Genomic DNA, 16039 nt, shown 5'->3' with positions numbered 1-16039 from the left:
CTTTTCCCCCTAAAGTTCCCTCACACAAATCAGCAATGCCAAGGGCCCTCCAATTACCAGTACACTTTCCCATGTCCCAGGAAAGGGTGTGAAGAGGGTCAAGGAACACCATGACATATATATATGTAGCAAGAGATGAGGAACATAAAGTGTGAACAAAATATATTACTGCAAATATTAACAGAGAGGTGATGCTGATGTGTGGAGCATTTGCTGTATCCAACATGAAGCTGTGGCGCTATGCCCTGAATATTGCACATAACAATCCCTTATGTGTACATGGTAATTTTTTTCAGTATACAGAAGGGTACTTGTTCTAGGTGATCTTTGTATCAACCCTAAATGTTGGCTGGGACTCTTATCATCATCATATAGAGCAGAGAAATGAGGCTTGGGTCACTGCCCAAGGTTTCACTCTCCATAAGAGGTAAATTAGGACTTTAACTGTGACTCTGTCTTTAACTCCTGCACCCCTATCTCCTTATCTGAGAAACGGAGACGTTAAAAAATAGGATTTTTTTGACAGATAAATATTAATACTTGAAAAGTGCTTAGAATACTTCTTGGCACATAATAAGGGCTCAGTGACTGATACAGTATCTAAATGCAAATTTACAGCTCTTTCTCATATATCATCTTGTAACTGGAGATTTCTTAAATAATAAAATCAGGGTCAGGAAAGAGGTAATAGTTGTTTGGGTCAGGGGCTATTAACAATATATATGCAACGTTCACCCCATTTTCACACTGTGACCCCACACACACCCAGAACTATTGACTAGGACTAGGTCTTCTTTCTGCCTCTTCTTTCCCTTATGGCATAGCACTTATTTCAGTCTCTAATTATTATCTGTGATAATTTAATTCGGAGCTGCACCCTCCATTCAACTCTAAGCTCCATGAGAGCAAAGTCTCCTTCCCTTTTGCTCACTGTTACATTTCCTGGCACTGAAATGCTACCTGGTAGATGCTTAATTATTTGAATGAATGGACCAAAAAGTGAACCTAATTAAGCTGTCACATGCCCTGATGCCAGCTGCTACATTTTCATCCCCTGATGAAATTGTGGGATGACAGTCAACCTCAAATCTTGGAAAACACTCCAGTTCACAACCTTCTTTAATGTGTAACCTGAGTCATTGGTTAATTGCCAGCTCATATTTGATGTCATAAGATGCTTTCAAAGTCATTTACTCCTTTTCCTGGAGTCTAGCTAGAGCCCTTGGAGGCAGCTATGGCAGGTTTTGTTCTCCTTTTTTAGAGATGATTCAACAGAAGTACCAAGAAAGAAAATGTCTTTCCCAAGGTCATAAAGGTAGTCCATGTTGCAAATAAAACTAGACAATAAGTTATTTGCATCTCCTGTAATAATAATAAATTTATTTTGATAATTTCAATACTCCAATGAGTTAGGTGACATTATCACCATTTTATGATGGCAAACAGGACAGTTGGCTTAAAATCCAGGGATTTAAACCACCATACTGTAAGGGCTTCCTTTTGAATGTGATTTTATTTCTACAACAGGATGATGACTACCCTGTGCCCTTCCTTGATGGTTAATGAGTTTATTGACTTAGTGTCCATTAAATCAAGTTCTACTTATTTCAGTTTTCCTATTTTTACTTCTTTCTGACCTCACAGAATAAGGTTTAGCAAAGTTGGAACACCCTACCTTGCCCAGCTGACAGAAGAAAAGGAAGATGTCTCCAATTACCATCAGTTTAATTGGTGGAAGCCATGCCCTTTGAAAGGAGTCCATAATGAGTTTTCATGGGATGGAGAAAATCACCCAAAGCATAATATGTTTCGACAGTGAAACCTGGTTATGAATATTTTGCCCTTAGCAGTTGTCAGTATATAGCATTTAATAATCCCTATGGTATATGTGGTCCATGGAGGGCTCCTAGCACTTGCTTCCAGAAAGTGTGACACTATTTCCATTTTCAAATCTGCTTAGGGTTTGGGGCTGGGAGGCATGGCATAATATCAGCATCAAAGAAGGTCAAAACTGAAAGGGAACTTGAAGCTGACCGAGGAGGAGGTGAGTTCCCTGCCACTGCTGTATCCCTCCCACTTACGGCATTATCTAGTGCAAGTGGGTGTGCTCAGTAAATACCTGAGATTCATTGAAGAAAATGAATGAAACCCATTTTACAGAGAGAGAGGCTTAGACAAGGAAAGTAACTTGCCTAAAGTCACTCAGAAAATCAGAAGTAAATCTCACTTTGATGAGTTTTATTTTTATGACTTTTTTTAGTCTATTAATTTAGTCATTCCTTCAGGGGTTTTATACTTGATTAAATTCTGAGGGGGGTTCACAAAGGATTGAGATATGGTCCTGATCTCTACATCCATTGAGCGAAATGAGACAGGATGGCATGTGTCAGGATAGAAAGCAATCAGGGATCATCCTAAAGCGTCCTCACACATGCATACTTCACATAGATTTGTTGAAACCCCTATGATATTGAAATCATATCAGCACGCATATCCTTATCAATAGCATTAATTGAGGGTGAACTATAATACATTCAACACCACATGATATGAATAATTAATATATGACTATTAAAATTTAAGACATCTATAGGAGCTGACATAGAAAGATCACTATCAATAATACTGAATCAGGAAAAACAAGTAAATCACGGAACAATGCATAAAGTATACCCCAATTTAGGTACATTTGTTAATGAATAAGAGGTTGTAAACCTATGGGCTATATCAGGTTTACAAGTATCTTATGTGGCCTATGCAGTATTTCTAAAAATTTTAAATGCATTCCCAAGATCTTCAAGTCAGGAGTTTTCACCCAGAAAAGCTGGCTTTGGGGCTATTCTTAAATGGATGCATCTGACGATGCTAGAGGGCTGCTATAGCCAGCACAGGGTCATGGGCTGCCTCCTCCAGGCAGTTCATGCATTTCTAATAGAGCCTCCTTAGCATATTTATATTACTGCCTGGCTCTTCTAGCCATTTGGCTGCACACCTCCCTCGCTAAGGAAGGGGCACAAAAGAAACCCTGGGAATATGCATGCTGGAGGGAAGGTGAGTTGTGAGGGTGGTAAGGGGGTACTGGAGTGCAGGTGAACAAGCGCTCAGGGTTCATTCCAAAACTACATATTTATTCTCTCTCATGGAGGGAAGTATTGCTTATATAAGGTAAGAATACAAGCTTGTACATTCTGAGCAGCAAAAATAGAACCTTCAGACAATCTCTGGTCCACACCTGGAAGAATGGCTGCGGCTTGGACATTAGTTAATGGAGGCAGGGCTTCCGAGGTGGAGGAGACAGATTCTCCTACCAAATGCTTTCACTAATGGCACACTTTTCATGCTGAGAACTGGCTTTACAGCCCAGCCACCAGGCTCCCAGGCCCTTGGAAGCACACACAAAATGTTTTACCCAGAGAAGGCACAGAGTGTGGCTGTGTCTGCCAGCTCCGACTATATCTTCTCTTTTCCCCAGGGAAAAGGCCCACAGATCCTGCTCCTCTTAGGCTTCCAGGAGCTTCTTACCTGTCAAAAGAATACTGTAGTTTCAGTTTTAGGAAATTAGAGATTATCCAGAAGGGATAAAAACCTGAAAAGTAGCCTAGGTTGGGAGTTGTGAAGGACAAGAAAGAGAAAAATGGCATTGTGACTTGCCTTACGGTTTTGACCTTGACAAAAGTTGCTAGAAGGCATCAGTTTCCTTATCTATAGAATGAGAGAGATGAGCTAGATGCTACTGAACGGCTTTAAAACTTTAAAATTGGGTTTGCCTTCTGGATCAACCCATCTGAGAAATGCAGTTCAAATGGCTTAATGTTGCCTGCTTTTCATGAATTTTCTAGGAGTTCTTATTGAAGGAGGACAGAGCTCTCAGTGCCTTCTTTCCAAGTTTGTCCACAGCTGTTATCACAGAAATTATTCCAATCGAGATGCACTCCTCTGGTCTGTTTGAATTCTGAGCCTAGTAGAGTACTGAGACCTTGCATTTGTACAGCAATTTTTAAATTTCTAAAGTGCTACCCATCTCTGTCTTGAATTATATTCTTATATCAACACGGTAATATAAGCAAGGCAGAATTTTTTGCAAATCACATTTGAACAATGGGGAAACTTGGACTTGAATTGCTCTCAGAGAAACAGTATCGATGTGCTCAAAAGGGTGCCTTGGAGCTGGGTCGGTCTCTCAGCTAACCCTTAGTAGGCTGACTGTGCTGGCTGTGTGACTGGGTAAGTTGCTTAGGCTCCCCCATGCCTCAGAATGCGCACCTGTTCACTGGGGGTAAATACCCAGCCCTAGGATTGTGTGAGATCAATTCAGTCTATGCCAGACCCACCTGCTGCACTTATCCTGTATGAGATGGAGACACGTCACTGAGAGGGATGTACAGGGTGAAGTGAGGACATGAGGGCAAGGGGCGTGATGGTACCACTCACTGGAAGAATGAATACTGGAGAAGATCTGAGATTGGCGTGATGCGGAAGGGGAGAATTTTGAGTTTGGCTCTCCACAGGCTGATTTGATGTAGCTCAGAGACATTACAAAGGAGCTGTCTGCAGGGTGCAACTCTGGCCGAGCTGCTGGAATTGCTTGTTCCCTTGCTTGCTTATTTGCCTTTAACAGTTGATCTAGTAAGTATAAGAATATTATGTCCCGACCCGCGGGACGAACGTGGGGCGTAGCCGGAGACGCCTACAGAAATGAAACAAGCAAGGGACACAAACAACGACCAGCAAGACAGGATGTCTGATCAAGCTGGCACAGTTTATTGTTTACAAGCTCAATTTGTACAGGTTAGGAAGGAAGGGGCGGGTCAAAAAACAATTGGCTATCAGATGGTGCTGGTGGGAAGGTGCAGAGGGGTGATTTGGCCTTGGTTGGCGCTGGCGGGAGCAAAGGACACGGAAGAGAAGCAGGAAATTCGCCATTTTGTGGGTGGGGGCCTTTTGGTCTCCGGCAATATTATCTCATTGACATTATGGTCCTGTCTTGGGAGGTTGCCCTGAGCAACTCTTGTAGATGGAGAGTCGCCTAAGACACCATTTTCATGTCCAGTATTTCCCCAAGTAATGAAAGAATACTACTTGTTCACATGTTGACAGAAAAAAAAATCCATAATAAAATAAATACCACATATCTGTCTTTCCTTTTTGCCCACAGGACTGACAGCAATTTATTAGAAGCATTCGGAAGTACAATCCTAAGGCAGTCTTGTTTAATTTTAAACCCAAAGTCTATCCATCCTACCACACCAAAGAATCTCCTTTGTTTTTCCATGTCATTCTAATTGATTGCTAGTAAATCTGGTTTAGTGGAATAGATTTTAGTGTTTTCATGGTCCAAGGGGGAAATGGAGAATCCAGGAAGGTCTGTGTTTTAAGCAAAGTTCCTTAGTTAGCAGCTTGTCAGATGGGAACCCCATTTTCCTCACTATCAGTACTATTTTCTACCTGCTTCCCTGTAAAGCCTGCACTGTACCCTTCTATGGAAAGAAGTGGATGGACAACAGCCAAATCCAACATTCATTCTTCACCAGGCATCGAAAAGCACCTTCTGAAATTGCTTTCACCCCATTGCCTGCTTAAGTCATCCAGAAAACAATGCAATTCATGTTTTAATAATATAAGTTTATACTCTTGTCACACCTATTATTTGAGGTTATCAAATCATTCTACTAATCTTAATGAATTCTTACGATGCTCCTGCAGAAAAGATTAAGGGAACATCTCACCAGCATGACTCTGATGATTTTACACTGTCTCCTACACTTAGCAATAAGTGGCAGAATGAACATGTCCTGTAACTCTCCAGCCAAGGGGGATCATCTTTGCTGTGAAAATAAGGAGGGAAACACATTTTTTAATACTCCTTTTTCATTCTCAAGTTCAGAGGATCCATCAGTCAAAACAAATGCTTGTTAAATCTATTAATACTAACTTTATACAAAAAAATTAAATCCTTTGGGGTTGGTGCCATAGTTCCCTTTTAACTAGTTCTCTTTAGACTAAAATTTGTCCTTTAATCTAATTTAAGCTTCCTTATTGAAGTTTATGGACTAGCAGTATATAGTTTTTTCCTGTGTCACTAGGTCTAATATGTGTATTCAGAATTCACATAGCATGACATTGTAAACATAACGTTACGCCACTCATAGTATTGTGTTTGTTACCTGCTTAACAACCACGGGGAAGTGTGTTTAGAGTTCCAGGAAGAAAAAGAGAAAATGTGTTTGTTAATATTTTTAAGTATATGGCATCATGAGTAGTATGAACATGATATTATTATTGAAAATGACCTTCTGAAGGAAGAAATAATATACAAATGAGAAAAAAGGATGTGTAGTCATTCTGTTTACCAGTTTACAACATATTTGCCAAACATACTCTTGAAGTTCAGAATCAATGTCAAAGGTAAACTTTGAGACTCATGACTGATTAATATGCTGGATTTTGCCCTTGCTATTTATTTCTACCTAAAGTAATCTCTCTATAGAATGAATAAACATGAAAAATACTTGGCATACAGAAAAATACAGCCCAATTTTCTTCCTGGAAGATGTGCATATTATTTACTGTGCATGCATTTCTGACTGACTTGAAGTTACATCAGAAGAGCAGTCAGCTCTACTACTTTCCACATAAGATGGTGGCTGTTAAAGACTGTACATGAATAATTATGGAGTAAAAATTTGTGTGATATGAATATGGAACTTGACTTCAAAGTCAGAGAAAATTAAAAACTTAACTGGATGTGACCTTACAAAAGTAATGTTTTCAAATTTTAAAAATTCTCAGGAAAGGAGATTTTGAAAATTTATAAAATGTCAAAGAAAGTAAAAATCAGTTGCAAATCCCATCACTCCAAAAACAGCAAACTTTCTGATGTATCTCCTTCTGATATTTCTATAGACATATTTTTGACCTAATTTGTTTTATGCTGCAACATTATTTTAAGTCTACTTACTATAAAGGGCACTACAGTGAATATCCTTATAGATAAATCTTTCCATGAACTCTTGGTAGCAAATACCTCAGAGAGTAATTGAGAAATCAAAGGGAGGGCATGTATTTCAGGCTTTTAAAAGTAAATCGTGATACCATCTCAGAAATATACTATTTACCCTACCTCCACTTTCCTTGTTTTATTTTGAATTTAGGTGAATAAAAGGGTCATTTAATTGATCACTTTTTAGTAAGCTTATTAGATGTTTATTTTCTTCTGTGATTGTGCATTTTCATTGCCCATTTTTCACTGTGATATTTAATGTTTTTCCTGCCTTGCCAGATAGATATGGAATATTAATCTCTTTTCTGCCACTGAAAAGATTTATCCTGGTTTTGTTTGAGACATTGTGAAATTAAAAAATGTCAAGCTTCCATGTAGGTAAGTCTATCAAACTTTTTATCTATAATTGCCATCTTTGATGATTTCTTTAGAAAACCTTTCCGCATCCTATGTATTTATCTCTCCATCTGCTTCCTTCTAATTCTTATAGGATTCTTTTTTATATGTAAGCATGCACTCCACCATATTTTGTGATGTAGAGACTTACAATTTTTCTTCTCCCAAAGTTAAGCAGTTGACCCAACACTACTGAATTTTCATGCCTTTCTCCATGATTTGAAATTCTACTTTATTATGTTATAAATTTCAATATAATAGGAGTCTACTTTCTGGTCCCAACTGTGTTTTATTGATCTACCTTCCTAGTCTAGTGCTTATATCACAGTTTAAATTATTGCAGCTTTATGTTACATTTAACAGCTGGAGTGTGTGTGCCCTTTCCTCACTGCACCTGTCCAAAGTTTCTTGTTGTGTTTCAGTCATTCATTTTCTTTCCAAATGAACTTTGAAATAACCCATTTAATCCCAGTATGACTTTTTATTGGAATTGGATTGAATTTTTACATTAATTTGGAAGGCATTATTATCATAATAGCATGCAGGAGTTTGCCATAGTTTCCATGTAGTATACATTTTTGGGGAAAAAAACTTGTAAAGAAAGGAAGCGTCAAACTGAAAACTGTCTCAAAGCCCTTAATAACCTATTCTATGGCATGGTAAATATTTCTGCTCCACAGAAATGGACAGAAATAGACAGAAATGGACAGAGTTGAAGAGAAACAGGCTGTGTAAGACAGTGACTGACAGCAGCTGATTGCCGGGAGCACCCCACCCCCACCGTGCATTCCCACGTTTATAAAGAAGGCAGCCGTGACACTAAGCCAAGGGTTTGAAAGCTCTAGAAGGTAAAACTCAAGCAATTTTTAAAAATAATGTGGCATGATATCATGATACTTTCTGGTATGTATGATATGGATGGCAAGTAGATTCTTGCTGTAGGTGGCCAATCACCATATAGGATGAAATCGAATAAATTAAAAATAATGTCGCTATCATAGCAGATTATTCACAATAACCAAAAGGTGGAAGCAACTTAAGAGTCCATTTATGGATGAATGGATAAACAAAATGTGGTATATGCATACAATGGAATATTGAGCCTTAAAAAGGAAATTCTGACACATGCTACAACATGGATGAAACTTGAAGTTATGCTGGCATAAATAAGTCAGTCAGGATGCATATATAAGTCATTAAGTCAATGCAGGGTAAATAGTGTATAATCCCACTTATATAAGTCACACAGAGAAATCAAATTCATGGAGACAAAACATAGAATGGTTGAAGGGGCTTGAGGAGGAGCAAATGGAGAGTTGTTTAATGAGAATAGAGGTTCAGTTTTGCAAGATAAAATGTTCTTGAGATTGGATGCACAACATTGTGAGTGACCTGGGTGCTACTGAACCGCACACTTAAAGATGGTTAACGTGATAAATTTACGTTGTGCATTTCACTAGGATTTTTTAAAAATGATGAATGTTGTATTTTCTTTTTGTGTTACTATGAAGAAATTTGATGAAACTTCCTTCATTTACATAACACATATTTACTGAGTACCGACTGTGGGCTAGGCACTCTTCCAGGGGCTGAGATAGAGCCTCAAACAAGACCAGCCAGGTCCCTAGTGTTTGGAACTTATAGTGCAAGGGGAGAAGCCGTATAAATGGCCCTGTGCCAACAAGGGAAGCACATGAAATGTTGAAGGGCCTTAGTTAATTTTGGCTGTGTCAATACTCTTAAAATAGAGAATGATCATAGTTACATGGTTTTTCATAGTCAAATTTTTTTCTATAACCTATCAAAGTGGATTTGCCATTGGAAGACCAGGGACAGTGTTTGGGACCTTATTCTGTGGAAATAATGAAAGAAAAAGACCTACTATAGAGACTCTAAGGATGCCTCCTAACAGTGCACTGAGCTGTGGGCCCCTTTGCCCACCAAAGTTGGTAACATGACTTCTGTAAGACAAATTTTAGCCGAAATAAGCAGGTGATGAGAGGCAACAAAGGGCCAGGCAGTTTATTTGAGCACAATTCTTGGGCAAAGTTCTCCAGTCTGTGGGAACGGAGGCTGGGGAAGTCACAGTCAGCAGGGCAGGCAGCGAGTTTTTAATGAAGGCAGAGGGAGGCAGAGCTTAGATTTACAGTGGTGTGAGGATCGGCTAGCCTAAGGCACATTTTTCAGGTTGGGAGTGGGCCGCAGAAAGGGACATTGGCACGTCATCAGTGTCCGACATGCTCACTCCTCCCTCTGGTGCTTCCAACCTTACAACTTCCACCATAATGTGACTGCAGGAGATGGGAGTTTGTACTAGGTGGTCTCTGAGCCCCAGCCTGTGCAGGCTGCCAGAGGGCCAGCAGGAGTCCCCTTTAATCAGTCACTGGGAGCCACCGTCCATCTGTAAATGGGGCACGGTGGACAGATTCTTGCCTTACCATAGGGCTGTTCTTCCACAGCTGGGATTTCTGGCCTTTTTCTCAGGAAGGGTTAATGCAGCAAAGAAAGCTATTAGAGAACCTGGGGATCTGCTTGCACAGACAGGAACTAATTGCAGCAGTAATTCATTCCCACCACACTATGATTTGTGCTCACTCACCTTACCATGAACTCAGAAGAGGCTGCTGGAGCAGAGTCCCGGCCTGCAATCAGATGTTATACTTAGTGCAACTATCCCTCTCTCTTACTGTAAAGGAGTGCAGAGAGCATTAAGAGTCAGGAAAAAGAACTAATAAAACTTAGCTAAACCTTAACAGCAGACCATTCCGGAATAGTAAGAGATTCAATGTCTAAACTTAGAGAGAGACCAGATCAAAGGAAGAGACAGCGAGAGGCCAGCCAAGGGCTATTTGAATCCTAGTTTACTAAATCCCCATGGTTTACAACCCTGATATCCACCCTGGCAGGGCCCTTGCTTATTTTTATACTGCTTCTCACTTTAGGTCCCTGTATCTTAAACCGGCTAATAGCCTTTGTTAGGGAAAGAGTGAGTGCTGTTCAGGTGCTAATGCTGAGACCGCAGTATCATTCACTCACACAGCAGGAAGAAACAAACATTCCATGATTGGAATGGTCAAAGGAAAGTGGGGAAATGTAGAATCTAAGCATTAGTAAGATTAGTAAATTAGCATAAGCATAGCCATCTTAGAAACCTAGAAACCATTTTCTGAGAGTGTGACTCAGAGGAAAGAAAAAAAAAAAACAAAAAAAAAACAAACAAACCCTGGGCCTGGGTAAGGCCTTGAAAAACAAGTTAATCATGAGCACCGGGTGGTGGGCAGCTGTGACCCTTGGTCAGCTAACCTTGGTCAGTAAATCTTACATACCAAGCTTATCGTGCAGAACCTCCCTAACCATTGAGGAGTAGTCTTACCCTGCCCTTGCTTAACCCCAGGATATATGTCTTGCAAGAATAATGTATAGTTATAGAAAATTGCTATGAGTTAAGTGCTTTGAAATTGTTATATAAACCCTTGGCTCTGAGTGCTCGGGGTCCTTGTTGAGACCCGCTGCGTCGGGCTGACTTGGACCTCAGCTGGCTAGCTGAATAAAGACTTTGCTTGAATTTACATCTCTATGCCTGTGTAGTTTGTTCTCTGGGGAAGCCTCGGAAGCCTGGACCCTCACATTACTACCATAGAGAGTTACCCCCAAGGACTACACTGCTTGGTCATAAATACCTGGAGCAGGTTCCCTATTATCATATTATTTTCTATGCTGGGGAAACCAAACATTCAAAAGAAAAACAAACTTGTTTACTGAAATGCATTAACCATCTCTTTTGGCCCAGCAATCATAGGTGACAGAATTCTGGGGATACAGTTGATTTGTTGAGTGTCTTCTGTGTGCCACTCACCAAGGATTCCAGGGCAGGGCAGAGCAGAACTCGGTGGAAGTTTTCCCTGCAGACAGAGATTTACAGCCTATATGATGGAGGTGATGAAGGACTGTGGCAAGAGTTAGGGTAGGAGAGGGAGTGTGTGGAAGTACACAGCAGGGAAAGGGAGCAATCTGTGTGGGTGGGAAACCCTCTCAGAGAAAATGGCATCTTTGCAAAGATCTGAAGGGGGCGTGGGATTGGGAAGTGTGGGTAAAATTGCAGTATTTCTAGAATCTCTCGACTGGCTTTAGAGCATCTCTGTATCAGTGGGTAATTACCTAGGCAAGCAAGGGTTTATCTGGACCTGAGAGGATGGGGGGAGGATTCACTCACTTCTGCTGCAGCAGGAGAGAGAGATGTCAGATAGCCATTTGTAAGCAATACACAGTTTTTTTTTTTAATAAATGAAACTTTATTTGAAAAATATTCTTAAAATTATAATGCTAATGCTTACTTGTGTTAGGCAGGAAAATAGATATGAGCAGGGTGGAAAGAGAAAAATGGCAGAAAGTCCACCAGAAAGACCCAAAATTAATCAATCAAAGCTCAAAAAGTCAAAAGCAACTTGGCCTGGAATGTTTGAATATTTCCCAGATAAACGAAGGTACCTCAGCATAGCCCATGTCTTTATTGTGTTAATCATGTAGGCCTAGTTTACTTTTTAACCTTTACCTATATGCTGTTTTTTTTTTTTTTTTTTATCTCCTTCCGGCCCTAATTAAGTTGTTTGTAACCTAGGCACCTAATTTAGCATACAGGCCCAGCCCTAAACAACATAGTGAAAGGCAGGCAGGCAGGATTCCATCTTAAGGATTGTATTTTAAATACCCAGGAAGTTAAAAATGTAAGATGCTTAACTTACTCTTTAGCAAACAGACAATAAACCAACCCACCTTGGGGGCTGGGAATGCAAGCTGTTGATCTGTTTGGTCCCCTAAAAATATTGTCAGATTTCAGGTGGGACACACAGTATTTCTGGAAGTAGGATCCCCAAGGACCCCTCCACAGGGGATGCAAAAGATACAAGATCTTGAGTTACTCCCAAAGAAAACCCACAACCTGCATGTGCCGGCTAGGCACGAAGCCAAGGTGAGCAAGAAGGCAAAAGCTATTCCAGTGGGTCTGGATTTTCAAAAAAAGGGGCATCAGTAAATCCATGTCTCACCTCAGCCAGCCCCAGACACTGGTGCTCTATTGATCTTCGCAGGAGGGCCTACCAGAACTTTCTAGCACCTGTTTCCTCTTTGACGGGGTTGTGAGTCACTCATCTTTTTAACTCCCCTCTAAATTTGGTAGGATCTTCTGAAAGTGGAGGTAAAAGGGCTTTATAACTTAAAATTGCTGCTGTCCAGGGGACATGAAAAACCTGTTTTATCCTCAGTACAAAGTTGAGGTTACATTTGCAAAGGACATTGCGCGGGAATGCCTGATGCTGGTAGAGCCGGGTGACAGGGCGCCCGAAGGCGGGAGCAAACTGGGCCTTGCTGCCAGTGTCAGATGCCTATTAAAGTCACTCCCTGGCTTTCAGCATTTACATGAGTAACCTGCCTTCTTTGGGCAGAGAGATTTGGTCGGTTTTCCCTGTAGAGAAAGAAGTTAAAACAGGCATATGGGGCTAGATTTTAAGGGGAATTTTTGTTGGATGTGGACATTAATTTTTATTTGAAGCCTGATTTCAGTGCCCTCATTGTCAAGGGAATCCCTAAGGTTGGGCACTTTACTAATAAGACAATTGAGAGCTCTTCCATAGGGAATTTTTTTTCTTTGAAATTCAGCCAATTTAAAGGATCCATTATCTGGCCATTGATGAGTAGGATCTCAATAGCAACTCAAACCAATATGCCTTTCTATTGAAAGACCCAGAAGGAACTTTATAGGGTTAAACTAAGGATGCAAGGGGCATCCCTAGAGGACATAGATGGCACAGGCCCCACAATCCACAGAGTTCACTCCCATAGCCCAAGAAAGCAGATATGCTTGCACAGGTGGTAAGGATGGTGTGGTGTGAATGGTGTTCCAGTCTCACAAATGTCGAGTCACCTCCCATCACAGACCTGCTAATCCATGCCAACAGGCAGGCAACACAGGAATGGAGCTTAGACCAACTAGAAGAACTTCTAGGGGCAAAGAAGGGTGGCATCAGGCTGGGATCTGTTTTTGACATGAGGGTGGTTCTCTGCCACAGCAGTACAGGCCGACAACGGCCTCAAGACTCAAGATACTGGAGGAGGCCGAGCCTCAGGAGTTGCTGTTCTGGTCATGCATTTATTCTAAGCTGAGTCCATGTGTGAAACTGCACCACCGCTTGCCTCAAGCCCTTCACACCTGTGATGCTCCCTCCCAACTCATTTTTAATAATCCTAATTACATTCTAAGTATGTGTCCCCAATTCATGGGTGAAGTGTTTTCAAGATTACTCAAGTCACGTCTGTAGGACCTGGGAGCTGAGAAATTAGAGCAACACACTGCATTGACACATTTCCTGTTCTACCTGTTTGCCAGTCTGGATCTGACCTAGACTCAGCCTCACTAAGGAGGGGCGAGGTTTTAGCACACAAGCTGCAGATCCTTGACGGAGGCTGTGGGAGATACTGGCAGAGATGCTTCAGCCACCACCCTCCTGCTGGTTGCATAGATCATTCATCTAGGAAGTTTGGGGGCACCTGTCATTTGTCAGCACATTTGTGGACAACTTGGAAAACAAACCCATTCCAGGCCTTTCTTTTGTAGAACTTACATACTCTAGCATGAGAGAGATGTACAAGGAAAATGAAGAACAATAAACCAGTGTTAAGGGCTGGAGAAGAAAAGGTGATGTTTTAAGAAAGGAGGTCAGATAAAAGGGCAATACTCAAGCAGAGAATGGAAAAAAAGAGGGAGGGAGGCATTCCAGGCAGAACAGCAAACTCCAGTTTTTTCTAGAGAAATATTAGTACAAACAGGTTGGCCAAGCAGTCTTGAGCCCAGCATGCTTTGCTTCACCTTCACTCTGGGACCCGGTGGTGAGGACAAGTAACTGTGGTGCAAAGGAGTGAGGCCAGGGAAACTAGTCATCCACCATTTATCAGGAGAATGGCTTCTTTAGGAGGGAATACAGTTGGAACAGGCTCAGTCTGTTTAATATTGGCTTCAGAATCCAATATGAAAATTTGATCATACAAATAGCTTGTGAGGAACATTCTATTCTGTCAGTGTATAGGTGGTGCCACACTATAGTAGGCAGAGAGAGAAATCTGACCCTCAGCCTCATCACATCCCAGATGGTGGCAAATGTTATATAACCAAGATGATCTCTCCCCACACCCACCTGACATCTTCAGTCTGACCTTCCTAAAACGCAGGTCCTGGAAGGGTGTGTTTTCCTAAGACACTTCTTCTGTCCTCACTGGGAATCTGTCTGCCCCCTGTTGGTGATGCAGCTTTGATCATCTGCACAGGCTGTCGTCTGATTCTCCGCTCTGTAATTTTGGTTTGGTTTTCCTCCCTTGCAGCTCACAGGCAGTCTGTACTGATACACCTTAAGGCCATCCAACCATCCTGCTCTTCATCTCAACTCCCCCCCCCTAGACTTATCATCCACTGATGATTCCTGCCCCACCCGGTTGTTACTTGTGATGTTGGCAAAGCAGGGTTTCCAGCTCTGTCGGTCCCTGCACGTCGACCAGTCAGCTCGCGGCCGCTCATGCCAGCTCATGGTGGTCTACTGTAAGTAAGAGCGGTTCACCGTCATCTGTGTGTATATGTGCACTCCTTTAATATATAAAATAGTTTCAAAATTAGTTTGTCCATGTGGCTGAAAAAAGTAAATCACTGAAGAGAGTTCAGGACTCATTTTCAATAATTCTCCTCAGTGGCCCTTGTCTTTCCCCAAAATGAGGCTGTACAAGCAAACACCGTGCTCATACAGCACTTGGATTGGTTTAGTCTTTCCTTCCTCTGTACACACACACACACACACACACACACACACACACACACACACGAGAACCATTTGAGCAATATTTTTTTAAGTAGTGTTGGATATTAACAACAAGCATAAAATGTGTATACATCAGTCTGTAATGCTTGAAGAAAGGCAGCAGGCACACACAACGGTGTATATTGTTTCAGTTCCCCTGTGTTTGGCTGTAACAACTTAAATTATACATTTTACAAGAATATATATGCTTCTCAAAATCTTTTGTATTCTTACATTTGCCACTGACACTTGCCACTACTCTCCTTAGGATGAAGACTGCTGGTGCTGTGAACCCAGTCCCAGGAGGGTCTCACTGTCTTGTGTGCTCTCTGACTTGAGCACCTTTTACTCCGAATCTCAGGTTGAGTCCCTGGGACACGCTCTCTGGAAAAACACAGCAAAAGGGATAAAAGGACTCACCAGTCAGAACATTTTAAATGACTCTTTAGAAATTGAAGTGCAACACTTTAAATTGAAATCATAAACGACACATGTTTGGCCAAGGAGTGAATCAAAAGGCTCCCTGAAATGGAGCTTCCCCAGGAACTTGGTCGAGGCCATCGGTGAAGAAGCAGGCTGCCCCCCGGGGCACCCCGGGCACAGCTGTTCACACCGTGTGTCAGGTCACACCAGGTGACAGGCAATTGGTTCATCAGATGGCCCGGATGGACACCAGCTGGGGAGGCTCAGAGAAGGTGGTTCTCTGCTATTTACACTCAAGAGGTGGGTTCTTCCAAAGGGATTCAGTTTGTCACGTGGACAAACCAAGGCTACAGAAAGGCAGGAACAGTACCAGAGATTTCAC

At 41.5% G+C, this 16039-nt stretch overlaps 1 long non-coding RNA gene across 1 annotated transcript; it reads left to right on the top strand.

The window, feature by feature from the left end:
- The first annotated feature begins 4592 nt into the window (after positions 1-4592).
- On the top strand, positions 4593-10965 carry LOC140844088 (uncharacterized). The gene is made up of 2 exons (XR_012122302.1): positions 4593-7378; positions 8077-10965. It is a non-coding gene; the product is annotated as an uncharacterized lncRNA (long non-coding RNA).
- The last annotated feature ends 5074 nt before the right edge of the window (positions 10966-16039 follow it).

This window comes from Manis javanica, chromosome 1, assembly GCF_040802235.1.
Source record: "Manis javanica isolate MJ-LG chromosome 1, MJ_LKY, whole genome shotgun sequence".
Classification (NCBI taxonomy): Eukaryota; Metazoa; Chordata; class Mammalia; order Pholidota; family Manidae; genus Manis; species Manis javanica.
Note: the sequence above shows the minus strand (reverse complement) of the source record. Positions and strands in the feature narration are given on the sequence as shown.